This window comes from Odocoileus virginianus, chromosome 5, assembly GCF_023699985.2.
Source record: "Odocoileus virginianus isolate 20LAN1187 ecotype Illinois chromosome 5, Ovbor_1.2, whole genome shotgun sequence".
Taxonomy (NCBI): Eukaryota; Metazoa; Chordata; class Mammalia; order Artiodactyla; family Cervidae; genus Odocoileus; species Odocoileus virginianus.
The window spans coordinates 28372094-28395561 of NC_069678.1; the positions used below are offsets into that span (position 1 = coordinate 28372094).

Below are 23468 nucleotides of genomic sequence, written 5' to 3' on the forward strand. Positions count from 1 at the left end.
TCCTGCTTCCAAGCAAACTGCTGACCTCCCTCCCCCAGCTCAGTTTGCTCCCTGGCCTCCTCTTCTAATTACACCACACCTTCTCAGTTGCCTACTTTCTGTTTTCCTTTCTCATTCTCAATATCCTCTCCTAATCTCAATCAGTCTTTTTCTCTCAATGCATTTGTATCAACCCATGGCAGGGCGGGGGGTACTATTTGCTAAAATAACCTTAAAGACACAGATTAGAGTATGATTGTGTCAAATTAGTTAAGTGTAAGTAGACTGTAAACAAAATCTCTAAACTGGAAATCTAATTTTGAATCCAAGCTTTGCCATTTACTATGTGAAGCTCAGGGAAAACATTAAAATCTGTAGATTGCATTTAGGCCTTCATTTGAAAAATGAGAATAACAGTACTGTTGATAAATATGATAAAATTTCAAAAAATAATGACTAGTGATGTGAATCAAGTGTTACTATGTTCCTTTTCCATGTATTACCACGTTGACTCCCCACAGATATATAAATTCAGGATAGAATTATGATTATACTCAGTCTTTAAAGAAGGAACCTGAGACAATAAGAAATGGAATAATGCAGTTTGTCCATGAACATAATTTAGTAAATATTGACACTGAAATTCAAAACCAAGTGATCTATTAATAACACTGCAGTGAGTTTTTATCACAATTTAGTCTTTTTAATCTCCCTCACTCGGTGGTTCTAAAAAATCAAACAAAAAATTATATGTGGTGATATCTTAAAATATGGAAATTTCTGTTCAGTTAATATTGATATGTTCAGAAGATTACAGAAATAGTAAGTTATTCCAAAATTTCCTATTTTTTCTTTCATTCTAAATAAAATTAATACTTCTGTTAGTTTTTATTCCTGGTATCATATTCACCCACAGAATATTTTGTGGCTTATCAATATTCAGTGTTCCTCCCTGCAGGTGAAATATACACCTCTGTCATATTGAATTCAGGTGTGATCATGCGATTTGCTTTGGCAATGAAATGCAAACAGAAGCAACATTTTTACTTTGAGGCTTCTATGATTGCAAAACACGTGTCAAGATGATTTTCTGTGACAGATTATAAAGTGACTGATATGAAGAATCCCCTTGTTAATCTGAGATGAACATGAGATATAAACTTTTCTACTGTAAGGCACTGATAATTTTCAGTTCTTTGTTACTACAGCATAACATATTCTCTCCTGAGTGATACAACCACTAAGTTCCCTTAAGATCTTTGATTCATAAAATATTTTTAAATGACATTTTCTTTCTCTTGGAAGGTAAGAAGTCAAGGGAAGGATAAACCATAAGATCAGGGAATGTTAACATTGAGAGAGACTATTGGAATAAATTAGTCCAGTGATTTCGAGATTTTCAGTAATAACAAAAATTTCAAATACATATATATATTTAATATAAAATCATGAAATTATAAAAAACTGCCATTAATACATTGTTCTTATCCTGCTTTTTGGTCATTTGAAAATACTTATCTAAATATAATCATCTTATTTTATTGATGTAGAAAATAAGATCTAAGAACAAACAAGTAGCATTTACACCAGACAAATAACCAACCACTCTAAAAAGGAGCAAAACTGACATGACATCAGCATCATGGTGGTGTGAATTGTTCCTTTTTTCCTCTCCCATTTGACTTATAACTAATTGGACATCCACAACCAAACAAAAGCCCTCTGCATTTTTTATACAGGACACTTAGGAGATTTCTACCCTCCTGTAGGTAGATAGGGCCTCAAAGAGGGCTACAGATTCAAGGGAATGGATGAGTCTGCCCCACTCTCATTTGCTCCAGTTGGCAGAAGTGTAACCTGGAGAGCACACAATTGGGTGGACCCTCAAAAGAGAGAACTTGCGGAGGTCCAGCCAGCTTGATGAGGGAACCCAGCATGCCACTGGAGCAGGATTGAGCCATGGCTGGAGGTAGAGGAGAAGGAAGACGTTACTGAGGCAGCTCTCCTCTCCTAGGTGATCCTTAAATGACACTGGGCTTTTGGCAGTGGAAGTAGCTACCTCTGTGTTAGAGGAGGCGGCAGAAAACAAAAGTGGTGAGTGACAAATTGGCCACATGCAAGATCCCATTTCTCCCTAGTAGATCTGGAGTTCTGTGGAGTGACTTCTGTGATGGGAAGGAGGGGAAGAAAAAAGGGGCAGATAAGATAAAGGCATTGGAGGAACATGTTTCCTACTATCTGCTTCAGGAATCTTGGATTCCCCAACTCTAGGATCCCCCTATCAAGTTATGGCACCCCCAAAATCTGTTGTTAAGCCTAAGCAAGCCTACCCCCATATTGATGCCAATTCTTTTTAAACTCGCGAGCACAGTCCCAAGAGCCAGTATCTACAGGAGAAATCCAAAACTTGAGCTACACTGCCTCCTTCTGGAAAACAAAAGAAAGTTTTCTAATCGTCAGCCTGTTGAGCTGTAACAGTCCAAGTAAACATTTCTTAACTAAGAAAAGTATTTGCTACTTCAACTGTAAAAGCAAAGGCACATACTGTCAAACATGAAAAATCAAGGAAATATGGTATCACAAGGAGAAAATAATAATTCTCCAGGAACTGAACCCAAAGGCATAAAATACTGAGATCTGATAAACAATTCAAAGTAGCTATTATGAAGAAATTCAATAAGCTATAAGAAAACTCAGAAAGGAAAGTCAATGAACTTAGGAACAAAATTAATGACTAAAAGGAACTGTTGACCAAAGAAGTTGAATTTTTAGGAACCAAACAGAAATTCTGAAGCTGAACAAATCCATAAATGAAATAAAGAACTCATTAGACAGCAAAGGTAACAGAACAGATTAGATGAAAGAAAGAATAAGTGACTGGGAAGATAAGAATTTAGAAATGATCCAGTTAGAAGAACTAAGATATTTTTTTTAAAATAAAGAAACCCTATGAACCCTAAGGATTTGATCAGAGAAACAAATATAAGAATAACTAGTGTACCAGATGGAGGAGAAAGGTAAAAGGGGTCAGGGAATTTATTTGAAAAATAATAGCTAAGAACTTTTCAAACTGGGGAAAGGAATTAGACATACAAGTTCAAGAAGCGAATAGAACAGCCTGTTATCTCAATACCAAAATTTTTCCAATAGACATATCAATGAAACTTTAAAAAAAAATGATAAAGAAAGAATCCTAAATTTAGCCAGAGAAAAAAGGAACATGATCTACAAAGGAACTCTATTAGACCATCAGTGGATTTCTCACAAAAAACTCTACAGGCCAGGAAGGAATGGCATGATATATTAACTATGTTGAAAGATTACAAATTGACAACTAAGAATACTTTATCAGGCAAAGTTATCCTTCAGATATAAAGGAGAAATAAAGCACCAACTCAATGGACATGAGTTTGAGCAAGCTCTGGGAGTTGGTGATGGACAGGGAAGCCTGACATGCTGCAGTCCATGGAGTCACAAAGAGTTGGATACAACTGAGTGACTGAACTGAACTGAAAGGCTTTCCTATACAAGCAAAAGCTGAAGTCACTAGACCTGACTTACAAGAAATGCTAAAAAAGCTCTTCAAGCTGAGATGGAAAGATGCAACTAGTGACAAAAAGACATCTGAAAATATGCAATGCTTTAGTAAAAATGAAAAATAGAAGATCACAATTAGAAAACTATATTATACAGGTGTGTTAACCATTTAATTATAGTATAAAGGTAGAATGAAAACACATTAAAAATAACTATCACTAGCATAATTTGGTAATGAATGCACAGAAGAAAACTGGAAAGTTGTGACATCAAAAATATAAAAGGAGTAAAGTGATGAAATATTTATATATGAGAAAAGAAAAGTTGCTATCAGGATTTAAAAAAAAAAAGGACTTTTATTCCCATGAGATATTTTATGTAAGCTTCATGGTAACCCAAAAGCAAAAATCTACAATAGACACAAAACATAAAAAGGGGGACTGAGAAAAAGACAAATATACAAAGGTAGGTAGAAACAGAGGGAAAAGAAACAATAGAGATGAAATACAAGCAGAAGGCAAATAATAAGATGACTGTAGTAAGTCCTTTCATATCAATAATCATTCTAAATGTAAAGATATTGGATTCATGGATCAAAAGGCACAGAGTGGGCTGGGAAAAACAAGACCTAACTATATGCTGCCTATAAGAGACTTATTTCAGGTCTAAAGACATACATAGGCTCAAAGTGAAGGGACAGAAGAAAATATTACAAGTAAGTTACCCATATTTATATAAGACAAAATAGACTTAGAGACAAAAACAGGAACAAGCAACAAAGAAGGTTATAATATAAAGACAAAGAGGTCAATACTTCAAGAAGATATAACAATTGAAAATATACATGCACCCAACATCAGAGCACTAAAATATATTAAGCAAATAGGAAATGACAACAGTAAAATAGTAGGGGATTTTAAGATGCGACTGTAAGCAATGGAGAGGTCATACAGACAGAAAATCAAAAGGAAAACAATGGATTGAACCAAACATTCAATAGCAGAATGTCTGAAGCAGAAGAATGAGTCAGTGAGCTGGAAGATAAAATGGTGGAAATAATTTCTGAAGAGCAGAATAAAGTAAAAAGAATAAAAAGAACTGAGGACAGTCTCAGAGATCTCTGGGGCCATAATAAACACACCAACATTCGAATTACAGGGGTCTTAGAAGAAGAAGAGAAAAAGAAAGGGTTTGAGAAAATTTTTGAAGGGATTATAGTTAAAATTTTTCCCAACATGGAAAAGGAAATAGTCAATCAAGTCCAAGAGGCACAAAGCGTCCCATACAGGATAAACCCAAGGAGAAACACGCCAAGACACATACTAATGAAACTAACAAAGACTAAACACAAAGAAAGAATATTAAAAGCAGCAAATGTCAGCCTATATGAAGCTTACACAAACCACTGGGCCAATCTTAGGAGGGCAAAAAGCAAAAGGAAGAAGGAATTTAACCTTGAAGCATGTGAAAAGGTGACCTCAAACAATAGGCTAAAAAAAAATAATGAAAAGGCATTACCACCAAACCCCTTTACAACAAATGTAAAAGGGACTTATACAGCCAAGAAATACAAGTGAAGAAAAAAGATCTACATAATGAACCCCAAGCAATTAAGAAAATGGCAATAAGAACATATATATCAATAATTACTATAAATGTAAATGGATTAAATGCTCCAACCAAAAGACACAGATTGGCTGAATGGATACAAAAACAAGACCCATATATATGCTGTCTACATGAAACTCACTTCAAGCCTAAAGACACATATAGACTGAAAGTGAGAAGATGGAAAAATACATTCTATGAAAATGGGAAGCAAAAGAAAGCTGGAGTAGCAATCCTATCAGACAAACTAGACCTTAAAATAAAGACTATTACAAGAAATAAGGAAAGACACTGCATGATGATCAAGGGATCAATCCAAGAGGAAGACATAACAATTGTAAATATCAATGCCCAACAGAGGAGTACCTCAATATATAATAGACACAAAAGGAGAAATTGACAGTAACAGAATAATAGCAGGAGACTTTAACACCCCACTCATACCAATGGACAGATCATCAAAACAGAAAATTAATAAAGAAACACAAGTCTAAAATGATACATTAGATGAGATGGATCTCACTGGTATTTTCAGGACATTCCATCCAAATGCAGAAGAATACATCTTCTTCTCAAGTGCACATGGAACATTCTCCAGGATAGACCACATCATAGGTCACAAATCAAATGTCAGTAAATTTAAGAAAATTGAAATCTTATCAAGCATCTTCTCCGACCAGAATGCTATGATACCAGATATCAATTACAAGAAAAAAAATGCAAAAAACAGAAAGACATGGAGACTAAACAACATGTTTCTAAATAACCAACAGGTTACTGAAGAAATCAAAAGAGAAATCAAAAAATTTCTAGAAACAAATGACAATGAAAACATGACAACTCAAAACCTATGGGATACAGCAAAAGCAGTTCTAATAGGGAAGTTTATAGCAATACAATCCTACCTCAAGAAATAAGAAAAACATCAAACAGACAATCTAACTTCACACCTAAAACAACTAGAAAAGGAAGAGCAAAAACACTCCAAAATTATTAGAAGGAAAGAAATCATAAATATTGGAGCAGAAATAAATGAAAACGAAATGAAAGAAACAATAGCCAAGATTAATACAAATAAAAGCTGGTTCTTTGAGAAGATAAACAAAACTGACAAACAATTTAGCCAGACTCATCAAGAAAAGAAAAATCAAATCAACAAAATTAGAAAGGAAAAAAGGAGAGGTTACAATGACAATGCAGAAATACAAAGGATTATAAGAGACTATTATGAACAACTATATGACATTAAAATGGATAACCTGGAAGAAATGGACAGATTCTTAGAAAAGTTCAATCTTCTAAGAGTGAACCGGGAAGAAATGGAAATTATGAACATCCAATTACAAGCACTGAAATTGAAGCTGTGATCAAAAATCTCCCAAAAAACAAAAGCCAGGACAAGATGGCTTCACAGGAGAATTCTATCAAACATTTAGAGAAGAGCTAATGCCTATCCTTCTAAAACTCTTTCAAAAAATTGCAGAGGAAGGAACACTTCCAAACTCATTCTACGAGGCCACCATCACATTGATACAAAAACCAGGCAAAGACAACACAAAAAAAGAAAACTACAGGCCAATCACTGATGAGCATAGATGCAAAAATTCTCAACAAAATTTTAGCAAACAGAATTCAGAAACACATCAAAAAGCTCATGCACTATGATAAAGTTGGGTTTATTCCAAGAATGCAAGGATTCTTCAATATATGCGAATCAATCAATGTGATAACACCTTATTAACAAATTGAAAGATAAAAACCATACGATCATCTCAATAGATGCAGAAAAAGCCTTTGACAAAATTCAGCACCCATTTTTGATTAAAATCTTCAGAAAATGGGCATAGAAGGAACCTACCTCAACATAGTAAAGGTCATATATGATAAGCTTACAGCAAACATTATTCTCAATGGTGAAAACCTGGAAGCATTCCCCATAAAATCAGGAACAAGACAAGGGTGTCCACTCTCACCACTATTATTCAACATAGTTCTGGAAGTCCTAGCTATATCAATTGTGGAAGGAAAAGAAATAAAAGTAATACAGATCAGAAAAGAAGAAGTAAATATCTCACTGTTTGCAGATGACATGATAGTGTACATAGAAAACACTAAAGATAATATTAGAAAATTACTAGAGCTAATCAGTGAATTTAGCAAGGTTGCAGGATACAAAATCAATACCCAGAAATCACTTGCATTTCTATATACTAACAATGAAAAATAAGAAAGAGAAATTAAGGAATCAATCCCATTCACCACTGCAACAAAAATAATTAAATGTCTAGGAATAAACTTACCTAAGGAGACAAAAGAACTGTACAAAGAAAATTATAAGACACTAATGAAAGAAATCAAAGATGACATAAACAGATGGGGAGATATTCCACATTCCTGGTAGGAAGAATCAATATTGTGAAAAATGACTACAGTACCAAATTCAACCTACAGATTCAATGAAATCCCTATCAAATTACCAATGGCATTTTTCACAGAACTAGAACAAAAAACTTCACAATTCATATGGAAACACAAAAGACCCCAAATAGCCAAAGCAGTCTTGAGAAAGAAGAATGGAGCTGGAGGAATCAACCTTCCTGACTTCAGATTATACTACAAAGCTACAGTCATCAAGACAGTATGGTACTGTCAAAAAACAGAAATATAGACCAATGGAACAAGATAGAAAGTGCAGAAATAAACCCATGCACCTATGGGTACCTTATTTTTGACAAAGGAGGCAAGACTATACATTGGGAGAAAGACAGCCTCTTCAATAAATGGTGCTGGGAAAACCGGATAGCTACATGTAAAAGAATGAAATTATAACACTTCCTAACATCGTACACAAAGATAAACTTGAAAGGGATTAAAGACCTAAATGTAAGACCAGAAAGTATAAAACTCTAGAGGAAAACATACACAGAACACTTGATGAATAAATCAAAGCAGGATGCTCTATGATCCACCTCCTAGAGTAATGGGAATAAAAATAAAAACACAAGTAAACAGGTGGGATCTGATTAAACTTAAAAGCTTTTGCACAGCAAAGGAAACTATACGCAAGGTGAAAAGACAACTCTCAGAATGGGAGAAAATGATAGCAAATTAAACAACTGACAAAGGATTAATTTCCAAAATATACAAGCAGCTCACAGAACTCAATGCCAGAAAAACAAACAACTCAATCAAAAAGTGGGTAAAAGACTTAAAGAGACATTTCTCCAAAGAAGACATACAGATGGCTAACAAACACATGAAAAATGCTCAACATCGCTCATTATTAGAGAAATGCAAGGTCGAACTACAATGAGATATCACCTCACACCAGTCAGAATGGCCATCATCAAAAAGTCTATAAACAATGAATGCTGGAGAGGATGTGGAGAAAAGGGAATGCTCTTTCACTGTTGGTGGGAATGTAAGTTGATACAGCCACTATGGAAAACAGAATGAAGATTCCTTTAAAAAATAGGAATAAAACCATCATATGACCCAGCAATCCCACTCCTAAGCATATACCCTGAGGAAACAAAAATTGAAAAAGATACATGTATCCCAGTGTTCATTGCAGCACTATTTACAATAGCTAGAACATGGAAGCAACCTATGACAATGAATGGATAAAGAATTGACAAATGAATGGATAAAGAAGCTGTGGTACATACACATAATGGAATATTACTCAGCCATAAAAATGAACACATTTGAGTCAGTTCTGATGAGGTGGATGAACCTAGAACCTATTATACAGAGTGAAGTGAGTCAAAAAGAGAGATATATATCATATTCTAATGCATATATACAGAATCTAGAAAAATGGTACTGAAGAATTTATTTCCAGGGCAGCAATGGAGAAACAGACATAGAGATTAGGCTTATGGACAGAGGGAGAGAGGAGGAGAGGGAAGATGTATGGAAAAAGTAACATGGAAACTTATATTACCATATGTAAAATAGATAGCCAATGGGAATTTGCTGTGTTGCTTAAGAAACTCAACCAGGGGCTTTGTATCAATCTAGAGGGTGGGATGGTGTAGGAGATGGAAGGGAGGTTCAAAAGGGAGGGGATATATATATACCTATGGATGATTCATGCTGAGGTTTAACAGAAAACACAAAATTCTGCAAAGCAATCATCATTCAAAAAATAAATTAATAAATTTAAAAAATACTATCTTGAAATGAAAATACAACATATACAAATGCATGGTATAAAGCAAAAGCAATTTTGAGAGAAATGTTTGTTGTGTTAAATGTAGATAGTAAGAAATTAGAAAAATGACAAAAAAAGTCTCATTTTATATCTCAAGGAACTAAAAAAAAAAAAAAAAAAGAACAAAGCAAGCCGAACGTTAGCATAAGGAAGAAAATAGTAAAGATTAGAGAGAAAATAAATGAAATAGAGATCAGAAAAACAATAGAAAAGATCAACAAAACTAAGCTCATTCTTTATAAAAAATTTTTTAAAAATTACAAATCTTTAGCTGGATTAACTATGAAGAAAAGATAAATAAAAGAGAAAACTAGAAAGAAAAGGAAGATGATAATACTGAAGAAATACAGAAAGTAATAGGAAATTATTAAAAATAATTAGATGCTAACAAATAATGTAGAAGGAGTAGAAACATTTCTAGAAACACAACCTATTAAGACTGAATCAGGAAGAAGCAGAAAATCTGAACAGACTAATAGTAAGTAAAAAAATTGAATCAGTAATCAAAACCCTTCTAAAACCCCAAACCCCAGGACCAGATAATTTCACTGGCAAATTCTACTGAACATATTCAGAAGAATTAACACCATCCCTTCTTGAAACTCTTCCAGAAAAGTAAGAAAGAATACCTCCAACTTATCCCATGAGACCCATGTTATCCTGATATCAGTCACCTAAGAACACCACAAGAAAAGAAAACTATAGGATAGTAACTCTGGTGAAAATAGATGTAAAAATTCTCAGCAAAATATTAGCAAATTCAATTCAAGAATACATTAAATGCTTATTATACATCATGATCAAGTAAGATTTATCCCTGGGATGCAAGAATGGTTCAACATATGCAATAAATGTAACTTTTTAAGAAAATGAAAGACAAATATCTCGATCATCTCACTAGATACAGAAGAATCATTTGACAAAATACAACATCCTTTCATGATAAAAATACTACACAGATTGGGCATAGATGGAACATACCTCAACATAATAAAGGCCATATACAAGAAACACACAACTAACATTATACTCAAAGGAAAAAAGTTCAAAGCTTTTCATCTAAGATCAGTAACAAGACAAAGAGGTCCTCTTTTATCACTTTTATTCAATACAGCAGAAATTCTAACTGGAGCAATTTGGTGAGACAAAGAAATGAAAGGCATTCAAATCCAAAAAAGAAGAAGTAAAACTGTAGTTATTTGTAAATAATATGGGCTTGTATATTGAAAATCTCAGCCAGAAAAAAGTATTGTAACTAGTCGGCAATTTCAGAAAAGTTGCAAGATATAAAATCAACATACAGAAACCAGTTATATTTCTATACATTGATTTAATGATGTAACATCTAAAAAATAAAGAAATCTATCTCATTCAAAATAACTTTAAAAACAACAAAATATTTAGGAATAATTTTAACCAAGAAAGTGAAACATCAGTACAACAAAAATCATAAGAGTTTGCTGAAAGAAACTGAAGAATACATAAACACATGAAAAAATATCCTATGTTCATGGACTGGAAGAATTAATGTTATTAAAATACCCATACTACCCAATCCTTCTATAGATTCAACACAATTCCCATCAAATATCAATGACTTTCTGTACAGAAACAGAAGAAACCAATCTTAAAATTTGTATGGAATCCCAAAAGACCCTAAATAACAATACTGAGGAAAAACAACAAAACTGAAGGTATCACACTTCCTGATTTTAAATTATACTATAAATCTATAGTAATAAAAACAAAAAAAGAGTAGGGAATAGCACAAAAATAGACTAGTGGAGTAAATCAGAAAGCCCAAAATTAAAATCTTTAAATATACAGTCAACTATTATTTCAGAGGAGAACAAAGAGCACCCAGGGAGAAAGGATAGCCTCTTCAATATCTGATATTGGGAAAACTGTATAAACACACACAGCACAATAAAATTATATCTCTATGTTGCAACCCATGGGAGCTCAATTAAGATTTATAGAACTTTTAAAAGGATTACAATAGATATTTCTATCACACCTCACAATTCTCTTTGTAGTCAACTCATCTACCCAGACCTGGCCCCTTGGTAACTATTCACCAGGTAGCTGTTCTATAATTTTAGTTTAATATTATTACATAAAAATGTGGCCACATAGTATGTGATTTTCTGAGTCTGGTTTCTCTTACCAAACATGATACACTTGTGATAAATCCATACAATTCCATGATCACTTGTCACTATTTTATGTAGAGGTACAAAAATAATTGAAAAACATTTGGGTTGTTTCCAATTTAGAGGATGATGAATAAAGCAGGCTTTTTATTTATAGGCAGGGTTTTTTTTTTTTTATTGTTGTAAACAAATACATAAAAATTTACCATTAATTTTTAACCATAGTTCATTGGTATTAAATTCAAACATAACATTGTACAACCATTGCCACCACTGATTTACATAAACCTTTTTATCTTGTAAAATTGAAATTCTGTACCAATTCAACTCCCCATTCCTCCATCCTTGTGTCCAACTCTTTGTTACCCCATGCAGCATGTCAGGCTCCTCGGTCCTCCACTATCTCCTGTAGTTTGCTCAGATTCATGTCCATTGAGTTGGTGATGCTATCTAACCATCTCATACTCTGCAGTCACCTTCTCCTTTAATGTACAATCTTTCCCAGCATCAGAGTACTTTTCAATGAGTCAGCTCTTTGCATCAGGTAGCCAAAGTATTGGCTCTTCAACTTCAGCAAGTCCTTCCGATAAGTACTCAAGGATGATTTCCTTTAGGATTGACTGGTTTGATCTCCTTGCAGTCCAAGGGACTCTTAAGACTCTTCTCCAACACCACAATTAAAAAGCATAAATTCTTCAGCTTTCAGCCTTCTTTATGGGCTAATCTCACATCTGGACACGACTACTGGAAAAACTACAGCTATGACTATATGGACTCTTGTCGATAAAGTGATGCCTCTGGTTTTCTACACTCTGACTAGGTTTGTCATATCTTTCCTTCCAAGGAACAAGTGACTTTTTATTTCATAGCTGCAATCATGGGCCACAGTGATTTTGGAAACCAAGAATATAAAATCTGTCACTGCTTCCATTTTTTCCTTTTCTACTTCCCATGAAGTGATGGGGCCAGATGCCATTTTCTTATTTTTTTAAAAAAATATTGAGTTTCAAGCCAGCTTTTTAATTCTCCACTTTCACTTTTGTCAAGAAGGTCTTTATTTCATCTTCCCTGTCTACCATTACAATGATATCATCTGCATATCTGAGGTTGTTGCCATTTCTCCCGGCAATCTTGATTCCAGCTTGTGATTCATCCAGCCCAGCATTTTGCATGATTTACTGTGCATACAAGTTAAATAAGCATGGTGACATTATACAGCCTTGTCATAATTCTTTCCTAATTTTGAACCAGTCAGTTGTTCCATATTGGGTTCTGTTTCTTCTTGACCCACATACAGATTTTTCAGGAAACAGGTAAGGTGGTCTGCCACTCCCATCTCTTGAAGAATATTTCAATTTGTTGTGATCCACAGTCAAAGGCTTTAGGGTAGTCAATGAAGCAGAAATAGATATTTTACTGTTAACTCCCTTGTTTCCTCCATGATCCAAATAATATTGGCAATTTGCTCTCTGGTTCCTCTACCTCTTCACACCCTGCCTTGTTCATCTGGAAGTCCTCAGTTCAGGTACTGCCAAAGCCTAGCTTGAGGGATTTTGAGATAACCATGCTGAGGTTGTGGTTGGTGGTTTACTTGCTAAATCATGTCTGACTCTTGTGACCCAATGGACAATAGCCCGGGCGGCACCTCTGCCCATGGGATTTTCAAGGCAAGAATACTGCAATAGGCTGCCATCTCTTTCTCCAGGTGATTTTCTTGACCTAGGGATTGAACCCATGTCTCCTGCATTGCAGGCAGATTCTTTACTACTGAGTCACCAAGGAAGCCCATAACCTTGCTATAATGGGAAAGCATGTGAAATGAGCACAACTGTATGGTAGTTTGAACATTCTTTGGCATTTCCCTTCTTAGGGACTGGAATAAAAACTGGTCTTTTCCAGTCCTGTGACTACTGCTGAGTTTTCAAAACTTGCTGGTATATTGAGTGCAGTACTTTAACAGTATCATCTTTCAGGATTTCAAATAGCTCAGCTAGAGTTTTGTCAACCTTCACTATCTTTGTTTTCAGTAATGATTCTTAAGGTCCACTTGACTTCACATTCCAGGATGTCTAGGTGAGTGATCACCATCGTTGTTTTCCAGATCATTAAGACCTTTTTTGGTATAGTTCTTCTGTGTATTTTTGCGATCTCTTGTTAATCACTTCTGCTTCAATTAAGTCCTTTATCATGCCCATCCTTGTATGAAATGTTCCCTTGATATCTCCAATTTTCTTGAAGAAATCTCTAGTATTTCCTATTCTATTGTTTTCCTCTATTTCTTTGTATTTTTCATTTAAGAAGGCCTTCTTATCTCTCTTTGCTATTCTGTAGAACTTTGCATTCAGTTGACTACAGCTTTCCCTTTCTCCCTTCCATTTCATTTCTCTTCTTTCCTCAGCTATTTGTAAAGTCTCCTCAGACAACCAGTTTACCTTCTTGAATTTGTTTTTCTTTAGGACAGTTCTTGTCACTGCCTCCTACACAATGTTACAAACTTCTGACCTTAGCTCATCAGACACTGTCTACAAGATCTAATTCCTTGAATCTATTTATCACGTCCACTTTATTATCATAAAGGGTGTGAGTCAGTTCATTCCTGAATGGCCTAGTGGTTTTCCCTATTTTCTTCAATTTAAGTCTGAATTTTGCAAGAAAGAGTTCTTGATCTGAGCCACAGTCAGCACATGTCTCATTTTTGTTGACTCTATAGAGCTTCTCCATCTTTGGCTGCAAAGGATATGATCAATCTGTTTCCAGTATTGACCTTCTGATGATGTCCATTTGTAGAGTTGTCTCTTGTGTTGTTGGGAGAGGGTGCCTGCTATGACCAGTGTGTTCTCTTGACAAAACTCTGTTAGCCTTTGCCCTACTTCATTTTGTACTCCTAAGCCAAACTTGCTTATTACTCCAGGTATCTTTTGACTACCTACTTTTGTATTCCAGTCCCCTATGATAAAAAGTAAATCTTTTTTAGTGTTAGTTCTACAACGTGTTGTAAGTCGTCACAGAATTAGTCAACTTCAGCTTCTTCGGTATCAGTGGTTGGGCACAGACTTGCATTACTGTGATATTGAATGGTGTTTCTTGAAACCAAACTGAGATCATTCTGCCATTTTTGAGATCGTACCCAAGTACTGCATTCTGAACTCTTTTGTTGACTATGAGGGCTACTCCATTTCTTCTAAGGGATTCTTGCCCACAGTAGTAGATACAATGGTCATCTGAAATAAATTCGCCCATTCCCTTCCATTTTATCTCACTGATTCTTAAGATGTCAATGTTCAATTTTGCCATCTCCTGCATATGTGCTCTGTCACTCAGCCATGTCCAAGTCTTTGCTACTCCATGGACTGTAGCCCGCCAGGCTCCTCTGTCCATGGAATTTTCCAGGCAAGGATGCTGGAGTGGATTTCCATTTCCTGCTCCAGGGTATCTTCCCAACCCAGGGATTGAACCTGGGTCTCCTACATCTCCTGCATTGGCAAGCAGATTCTTTACCACTGTGCCATCAAGGAAGCCCAGAATACTGGGGTGGGTTGCCATTCTCTTTGCCGGGGGAATCTTCCTGACTTGTCAGGATGCATTTAACAGGAGGGTTCCTGTGTGCTGTTTTAGATCTGTCAGGAAACCTTTGGCCCTTATTAATTCCTGAATATTCAGGAATTAAGAGGAGAGGCATGCCTTTCCCAGGGCTGAGGAATCCAGGCATTTCCTTTGTTAGTTTCTCATTATGGTGATAAGTACCCTCTTCTCCCTTTAATAGGGATCGCCTTGTGTTTTGTAAGTCTGGAATTTTAATCTTTATCTTTGCTGAGAATAACTACCTTGTAAGACAGTATATATGCCCACGCCCTGTTGATTAAAACACCTTTGCTCCATCAGAGCTTTGGTCCCTGTGTATTTCTTTCTCTTCCTCTCTTTCTCTTTATCTCACTATGTCTGGCAGATTCCCTGGAGCATGAAAGCCGGCTGCATAACCCAGGGAATATTAGCCTCTTTCCTTCTTTCACTCTCTTATAGTCAACTCCAGAGCACCATGTTCCGGTCCATTAAAGGGCCAACACTGACTCAGGGATTGAACCTGTATCTCCTGGTTGGCAGGCAGGTTCTTTACCACTGAGCCATCTGGGAAGCCCAATCTCCTGCTTGACCTCGCCCCAATTTACCTTGATTCATAGATCTAATACTTCAGATTTCTATGCAACATTGTTCTTTATAGCACTGGAGTTTACTTTCACTGACAGGCACATTCAAGACTAAATGTCATTTCTGCTTTGTCCCAGCTGCTTAATTCTTGCTGGAACTTTTGGTAATTGGCCTTTGTTCTTCCCCAGTAGCATAATGGACACCTTCCAATCTGGGAGGCTCATCTGGCATTACATTTTTCTGCCCTTTCATACTGTCCATGGGGTTCTCCAGGCAAGAATACCAGAGTGGTTTGTCATTTCCTCCTCCAGAGAACCACATTTTGTCAGAACTCTTCACTATGACCTGTCCATCTTGGGTGGCCCTGCATGGCATAGCTCAGAGCTTCAGTGAATTACACAAGCCCCTTCACCACGACAAGGCTGTAATCCACGAATTGTCTAGTAGTCGCCTCCTTTTCTGGGGTTTAAAGTGAGATGATCATTTCATCTTTTCCAAATCTATCCTATGTTTGTCGCTGTTGAATAGCAGCTTCTCCTCTCCAATAAGCCTCTCCATAAAGTCTCTCTAAATGTCACAGGTCTTTCACAGCAGTTCCTGACTCCAAATGTATATGCTCTCATTAAATTGTCATTGAGGCTTTCACCTCTGTTTCCTCTGGGCCGGGAACCTTGCCTTCTTTATCCTCTGTTGTTAATGCATTTAAGCACTGAAGAGGATGGAATTTTGGCCCCTACTAAGATATATCAAGATGACAGCACTTCAACAAATACCCAGCAAGCTTCCTGTTTTGAATGTGGAAACCTAACTCCACCTCACTGACAACCACAAGAGAGAGAAGCAACTCAGGGAAGCCAGGTGAGGCCCAGAACCTGTCTAACTGTTCTTTGGATATTAAACCATTATTAGATACATGACAAACAAATATTTTCTCCCATTCTGTGGGTGGATTTTTATCTATTGATAGTGTCTTTTGACGTTCATGTTTTAAATATTATCATGAAATCCAATTTGACTGGTTTTTGTCACTTGTGTTATTGGCAGCATATCTAAGAACTCATTGCCAAATAAAACATTGTGAAGACTTTATCCTATATTTTCTTCTAAGGTTTCATTGTTTTTGCTCTTAAATTTATATTTTTGATCCATTTTGAGATAATTTTTGTATATAGTGTTAGGTAAGTGACCAAGTTCATTCTTTTACATGTGACTATCCGGTTTTTCCAGTACCATTTGTTAAAAAGAATCCTTCCTCATTGAACGGTCTTGGAAACCTAGTCAAAAACCATTTCACCATACATGTAACACATTCATTCATTTCTGGGCTATTTTATTTCACTGGTTTATATGTTTGTTTTTATGACATTATCACATTGTAGGTTTGTAGTAGGTTTTGAAATCAGGAAGTGTGAGTATTCCAGCTTTGTTCTTTCAAAAGATCGTTTTGGCCATTTGGGGTTCTTTAAAATTCCATATAGATTTTAGAATGGGTTTTCCTATTGCTCAAAAAAAAAAAAAAAAAAAAAGTTGGGATTTTTGATAGATTTGGATTTTGATAGATTGCATTGATTTTGTAGATTTCTTTCCATAGAATTTATATTTAACACCATTAGATCTTCCAATCCATAAATGTGGGATGTGCTTCCATTTATTTATGTCTTCTTTAATTTCTTTCAGCAATGTTTTGCAGTTATTACTGTACAAGTCTTTCATCTCCTTTATTAATTCCTAAGCATTTTATTCATTTTCAGGCTATTGTAAACTGCATTGTTTCCATATACAAACTGATCAGTCCTTTTCAGATTGTTCATTATTTGTGTATAGAAATGCAACTGATTTTTGTATGTTGATTTTGTGTGTGCGTGTGTGAAATCTTCAGGGTTTTCTAAATAAGATCGTATCTACATTTCAATAGAAAAAAAAATCCAAATAACTCCATTTCAAAATAGGCAAAGGACTGGAACAGAAATTTTTTTTTTCCAAATAAGACATACAACATGCAACAGGTACATGAAAAGATGTTCAACATAACCAATCAGCAGAAAAATGCAAACTAAAACCACAATGAGATCACCCTCCTCACAACTGTTTGTATGACTATCATCAAAAAGATAAGTGATAAGAAATGCTAGCAAGAATGTGAACAAAAGAGAAGGCTTATACTCTGCAGGTGGAAATGCAAACTGGTAGTCACTATGAAGAACAGCATGAGAATTCCTCAAAAAATTAAAATCTATCTACTATATGATCCACTAATTCTACTTTTGGGTATATATTCAAAGTAAACAAAACTATTGTTTAGAAGAGGCATCTGTATTCCTACGTTCATTGCAATAGAACCTACAGGGCCAACAAATCAATGGATCACGAAAACATGATATAAGTATATATGTATGCACACACACACATAAATCCATACATTTATGCATAATATTCCACTGTGTATGAATGAGCTTGGAAGCATTAAAGAAACCAGAGAGAAGATGACCAAATACTGCATGGTATCATTTCTATTAAAAAAAAAAAAAGTTGAGCTCATATCCAGGGAGTAGGAAAGTGGTTGCCAGGGGCTGGGTGGTGGGGGAAATAGAGAAAGGTTGGTAAAAGTTACAGACTTTCAGTTATAAAATGAATAAGGACTAAGGACATGATGTATAATGACTATAGTTGGTAACAATGTAACCTATAATTGAAATTTGCTAAGAGCATGCCATGCATGCCAAGTCCTTCAGTCGTGTCCGACTCTGTGCCACCCCATGGACAGCAGCCCACCAGGCTCCCCTGTCCACGGGATTCTCCAGGCAAGAATACTGGAGTGGGTTGCCATTTACTTCTCCTTTGCTAAGACAGTAATACTTAAAATGTTCTCGTTAAAACAAAAAATGAAGTAAAAACATGTGGTATGATGAGTGCGTGAAATAAATCAATGTGGATATTCTTTTCCAGTGTATATATATGTTAAATCACTGTGTTGTATACTTTGAGAATTTTATATATCAATTATATCTCCATAAAGCTGGAAAAAAGAAAGATCATCTGTGAAGAGAGATAATTTTACTTCTTCCTTTTTAATTTGAATTCTTTTTATTCTTTTCTTGCCTGATTGCTCTGGGTACAATTTTCAGCACTACCTTGAAGAGAAGTGGCAATAGTGGGCTTCCTTGACTTGTTTTGGTTCTTAGTGGAAATGCATTCAGTCTTTTGCTATGGAGTATGATGCTATGATGGAGAAGGCAATGGCACCCCATTCCAGTACTCTTACCTGGAAAATCCTATGGACGGAGGAGCCTGGTAGGCTGCAGTCCATGGGGTCGCTAAGTCAGACACGACTGAGCAACATCATTTTCACTTTTCACTTTCATGCATTGGAGAAGGAAACGACAACCCACTCCAGTGTTCTTGCCTGGAGAATCCCAGGGATGGGGAAGCCTGGTGGGCTGCCGTCTATGAGGTCACACTGAGTCGGACACGACTGAAGTGACTTAGCAGCAGTAGCATGATGCTATGAGTCTTTTCATTTAAGAATATTATTATACTGAGGTAGTTTCCTCTGTTCCCATTTCATTGAATGCTTTTATCATGAAGGTATATTGAATTATGTCAAATGATTTTCTGTCAATTAAGTTGACGGTGTAGTTTTGGTCCTTCATTCTGTTAGGTCTGATAGATCTTCAATGTTGAACCATCCTTGTATTATAGTATAGATACCTTATGGTCATGATGCAAAATCCTTTTAATATGTTCCTTTTAAGGACTTTTGCATCAGTGTTGAACCAAAGGGATATTGGCCTGCAGTCTTCTTTACTTGCAGTGTTTTTCTCTTTATTTGATATTAGGGTAATATTGGTCTCATGGAATCAATCAGGAAACTTTCCCTCCTCTTCAATTTCTGTGAAAAGTTTAAGAAAAATTAGTTTGAATTATTCCTTAAATGCTTGCCAGAAATCAATAGTGGAGCCATAGGGTTCAGGGCTTATCTTTGTTGGGAGATTTGTGATCATTGATTCAATCTCTGTCCTAATCACAGGTTTATTCAGAATTTCTATTTCTTTGCAGTTTAGTCTTTAGTAAGTTTGTGTTTCTAGGAATTTGTCCATTTTATCTGGTTATGTATTTCATTAGTGGACAATTGTTATATTACTTTTATAATCTTTTTTATTTCTATAGTATCTGTAATGTAGTATGTCTCCAATTTCATTTCAGATTTCAGCAATTTTTTTTTTTCCTTTGTCACTGTAGCTATAGGTTTGTCAATTTCATTGGTCTTTTTGAGCAATCAATTTTTGGTTTTATGGATTTTCTCTATTTTTTAATTCCCTATTTCACTTATCTTCACTCTAATCTTTCTTATGTTCTACACTTCCTAGGTTGGGTTTAGTTTGTTCTTCTTTTTCCAGTCCTTTAAAGTTATAAAGCTAACTCACTGATTTGAAATCTTTTGTTTTTTAATGTTAGTGACTCTAAGCACTACTTTTGATACATCCCACAGCTTTGGTCACTGCAACCAGTCAATATTAAAGGATATCAATCCTTGAAAATTCATTGGAAGGACTGATGCTAAAGCTGAAGCTCCAGTACTTGGGCCCCCTCATGAGAAGAGCTGATTCGCTGGAAAAGATTTTGATGCTGAGAGATTGAGGGCAACAGGAGAAGGGGGTGACAGAGGATGAAGCAGTTGGATAGCATCACTGACTCAATGGACATGAGTTTGCACAAATTTCAGGAGGTAACAAAGAACAGTGAAGCCTGTTGTGCTGCACTTCATGGGGTCACAAAGATTTGGACACAGCTTAGCGACTGAACAAGTTTTTGGGATGTTGTGTTTCTGTTTTTGTTTCTAAGTATTTCCCAATTTCCCATGTAACTTCTTTGACCCATTAGTTGTTCAACAGCATACTGTTTAATTTCAACAAGTGTGGATTTTCCAGTTTTCCTTCTTTTATTTATTTCTAACATTATCCCATTGTGGTTGGAAAAGACACTTTGCACATCTTTTTACAAATCTATTGAAACTTAATCTGTGGCTTGACATATGGTCTATTCTGGAAAATGTTCCATGGGCGCTTGAGATAAATATGTATGCTATTGTTGGCTATGGTGTTCTGTATATGGCTGTTAGGCAGGGAGTTATTTAGTTATTTATTTCCTTACTTCTGTTTAACTGAACTACACATTATCATTACCAGAGCCCAAAAGTTTCCAACTGTTATTGTAGAATTACCTATTTTTCCCTTCAAACTGTCCATTTTTGATTCATATATTTTGATAATCTGTCATTAGGTGTGTAAATGATTATAATTATTAGTATCTGATTTTTCTCTATTGAAATTTGTATTAATGTTTTTGTCTCTTCTAACTTTTTAGACTTAAGTCTATTTTGTATATTAGTCTATTTTAATATAGCCACTCCTGTTCTTTTTTGATTATTATTTGCATTGAGTATCATTTTCAAAACTTTCAACCGATTTGGCCTTTGGATCTAAAGTGGCTGTGGTAGTCAGCATACAGTGGGATCCAGTGTTTATGTCTATTTTCTCAATCTTGGTGTTGTCCCAGGAGAGTTTAATTCATTTGTACTTTAAAGAGATTATCATTTTGCTTGTTTACTATATGCCTCATACTTGTTGTTGCTTTTTTACAGGGTGGGGTGGGAGAGGGGCTCATTTCCTCCTTAGTGTCTTCTCAATTCAGTTCAGTAGCTCAGTCATGTCCAACTCTTTGTGACCACATGGACTGCAGCACAACAGTCTTCCCTGTCCATCACCAACTCCTGGAGTTTGCTCAAACTCATGTCCATTGAATGGGTGATGCCATCCAACCATCTCATCCTTTGCCACCCTTTTCTCCTACCACCTTCAATCTTTTCCAGCATCATGGTCTTTTCCAATGAGTCAGTTCTTTGCATCAGGAGGCCAAAGAATTGGAGTTTCAGCTTCAGCATCTATCCTTCCAATGAATACCCAGGACTGATTTCCTTTAGGATTGACTGGTTGTATCACCATACTGTCCAAGGGACTCCCAAGAGTCTTTTCCAACACCACAGTTCAAAAGCATCAATGCTTCAGCACTCAGCTTTCTTTATAGTCCAATTTTCACATCCATACATGACTACTGGAAATGCCATAGCTTTCACTAGATGGATCTTCGTTGGCAAACTAATGCCTCTACTTTTTAATATGCTGTCTAGGTTGATCATAACTTTCTTTCCAAGGAGTAAGCATCATTTAATTTCATGGCTGCACTCACCATGTGCAGTGATTTTGGAGCCCAATCTATATGCAAAATGAAGTGATGGGACCTGATACGACGATCTTAGTTTTCTGAATGTTGAGTTTAAGCCAACCTTTTTACTCTCCTATTTCACTTTCATCAAGAGGTTCTTTAGTTCTTCACTTTCTTGCATAAAGGTGGGGTCATCGGCATATCTGAGATTATTGCTATTTCTTCTGGCAATCTTGACTCCAGTTTGTGCTAAATTCAGTCCAGTACTTCTCATGATGTACTCTGCATATAAGTTAAATGAGCAGGGTGACAATATACAGCCTTGATGCACTCCTTTCCCGATTTGGAACCAGTCTGCTGTTCCATGTCCAGTTCTAACTGCTGCTTCTTGACCTGCATACAGATTTCTCAGGAGGCAGGTCAGGTGGTCTGGTATTTCCATCTCTAGAAGAACTTTCCACAGTTTGTTGTGATTCACACACTCAAAGGCTTTTGCATAGTCAATAAAGCAGAAATAGACGTTTTGCTAGAACTCTATTGTTTTTTCAATGATCCAAAGGATGTTGTCAGTTTGATCTAGGTTCCTCTGCCTTTTCTAAATCCAGCTTGAACATCTTGAAGTTCACCATTCATGTACTGTTGAAGCCTGGCTTGGAGAATTTTGAGCATTACTTTGCTAGCATGTGAGATGAGCGTAATTGTGCAGTAGTTTGAGCATTCTTTAGCATTGCCCTTCTCTGGGGTTGGAATGAAAACTGACCTTTTCAGCTGTGGCAACTGCTGAGTTTTCCAAATTTGCTGACATATTGAGTGCACCACTTTCACAGCATCATCTTTTGGGATATGAAATAGCTCAACTGGAATTCCATTACCTCCACTAGCTTTGTTTCTAGTGATGCTTCCTAAGGCCCACTTGACTTCACATTCCAGGATGTCTGGCTCTAGGTGAGTGATCACATCATCTTGGTTACCTGGGTCATGAAAATCTTTTTTGTATAGTTCTGTGTATTCCTGTCATCTCTTCTTAATATCTTTTGCTTCTGTTAGGTCCATACCATTTCTGTCCTTTATTGTGCCCATAATTACATGAAAAGTTCCCTTGGGATCTCTAATTTTCTTAAAGAGATCTCTAGTCTTTCTCATTCTACTGTTTTCCTCTATTTCTTTGCATTGATCACTGAGGAAGGCTTTCTTTTCTCTCCTTGCTATTCATTGGAATTCTGCATTCAAATGGGTGTATCTTTCCTTTTCTCCTTTGTTTTTCACTTCTCTTCTTTTCATAGCTATTTGTAAGTCTTCCTCAGGCAACCCTTTGGCCATTTCTTTTTCTTGGGGATGGTCTTGATCACTGCCTCCTGTACAATGTCACAAACCTCCATCCATAGTTCTTCAGGCTCTCTATCAGATCCTTGAATCTATTTGTCACTTCCACTGTATAATTTTAAGGCATTTGATTTTGGTCATACCTGAATGGCTTAGTGGTTTTCCCTACTGTCTTCAATTTAAGTTTGAATTTTGCAATAAGGAGCTCATGATCTGAGCCACAGTCAGCTCCAGTCTTTTTTTTTTTTTTTTTTTCTGACTATTTAGAGCTTCTCCACTTTTGG

The 23468-nt window shown here is 35.9% G+C and overlaps 1 protein-coding gene across 1 annotated transcript in view; it reads right to left on the reverse strand.

The window, feature by feature from the left end:
* Positions 1 to 15411: 15411 nt before the first annotated feature.
* RNPC3 (RNA binding region (RNP1, RRM) containing 3) overlaps positions 15412 to 23468 on the reverse strand; it is a 45219-nt gene continuing 37162 nt past the window's right edge. The window contains exon 16 of the transcript XR_002316283.2: positions 15412 to 19528. The gene's annotated coding sequence lies outside the window, so the exon portion shown is untranslated. The remainder of the gene's footprint in view (positions 19529 to 23468) is intronic.